This window comes from Azolla caroliniana, unplaced genomic scaffold (genome assembly GCF_043228905.1).
Source record: "Azolla caroliniana isolate FFs.n. ecotype wild unplaced genomic scaffold, voAzoCaro1.0.p SCAF_1010, whole genome shotgun sequence".
NCBI classification, from domain to species: Eukaryota; Viridiplantae; Streptophyta; class Polypodiopsida; order Salviniales; family Salviniaceae; genus Azolla; species Azolla caroliniana.
The window spans coordinates 11,569-12,955 of record NW_028231445.1 but is presented as its reverse complement, the minus strand read 5'-3'; the positions used below and the strand labels follow the sequence as shown (position 1 = coordinate 12,955).

Here is a 1,387-nt window from a genome sequence, read left to right as displayed (position 1 = left end):
ATGAGTTGGTGCAGATTTGTGAATATCATAGACGCGATCCTAATGCTAGGATGATCGATGCTCCATTATCAATTTGGTATAATCTCTGCCATGATTTAATAACTTTTTGTTTTCCTTCTTTCTTCTATGGATACTCAACAGGATGCTGAAAATGCCAATGGTTTGAAGTCATGATTTGGATCTACATTTCCAGATAGATAGATGAGATTCATAGTTCATTTGCCATTACTATGTTACTAAGAAAATTTAATTAGCTTATCATTTCCTACTTGTTTGTTAAAGGTTTTAGGTTGCACGGCCTTTTGGCATTTCATGGAATGCAGGCAGGTGTACTGGAGAGAGAGGAGTCTACTCTATTGATAGCCCTTGTCTTTGACAATCTTGTATGTTGTGACATAATTTCGTGGACATTGTTGGTTTCAAGGTATCTCAAAGATTCAAAGGTCTTGTTGTTGGCAGAGATCAGTTGAACCAAGCAGTCCATCTGAGCTTGTATCTGCAGTTGTAAATTGTATTATGGGGGGAGGAAGGAAATCAGCTACTGAGCCAGCTTCTTCAGGGTTTTTTTTCCCACATATCCTGAGTTCTCCACAGGTACATCAATAGTTTATCCTGAGTTCTCCACAGGTACATCAATAGTTTCTCCAAAACATATTACCTTTTTCTTTTGAAGCTTAATGTCTTCAGTGTCCGTCATTACTAGTTCGTGGTGTATGTAATATGTATCAAACTGAGTTTATCATGTTTGGCATGCTCTTACTAATATCATCAAGGATGCTCGATGTTTATCTACTTCCTTTATTTTCTCCTCTATAGAGAAGCATGTGCAGCACTGCATATTGACAAAATGGGGAATTGGTGCACTTATATGGGGAATTGGTGCACAAAATGGGGAATTGTCAGCATTTTATTGGTTGTATGTGGAAGGGTTGCCAATATTGCTGTAATTGGCTTCCATGCTTTCTTTCATCTGCTGAAGACTCTCTTCATAGTAGATTAACGAAGGTTGTATGCATACTTGTTTGGCTCCTCAATACACTTGTCCGTGCACCTTTTTCTTGTAGTCATTCAATGTAAATAATGTTTGGGCAGGTTCTTCTAGAGATTATCAAATAATTTGGGAACCACTACCTTTGGGATAATCGATTAGGTGAATATAAGTATACATTCATACATATCATTTCATATGCAGGCATATATATACAAAAATGCACTTACATATGGACATCCGTACGATGATATGCACACATAAATCCTTACTTATAAACATGCACTAATACAAACAAGGATACATACATACGTACAAACATACAAGCATATATTTGTACAAATATACACACATGTAAATATGTCAATTATGATTGTGTTGGTTTCAGGAAGAACTCTT

At 36.4% G+C, this 1,387-nt stretch overlaps 1 long non-coding RNA gene across 1 annotated transcript; it reads left to right on the top strand.

Annotated features, from left to right (window-relative positions):
- The first annotated feature begins 79 nt into the window (after window positions 1-79).
- On the top strand, window positions 80-806 carry LOC147847449 (uncharacterized). Its single transcript, XR_015532321.1, has 2 exons — window positions 80-383; window positions 460-806. It is a non-coding gene; the product is annotated as an uncharacterized LOC147847449 (long non-coding RNA).
- Window positions 807-1,387: the final 581 nt, after the last annotated feature.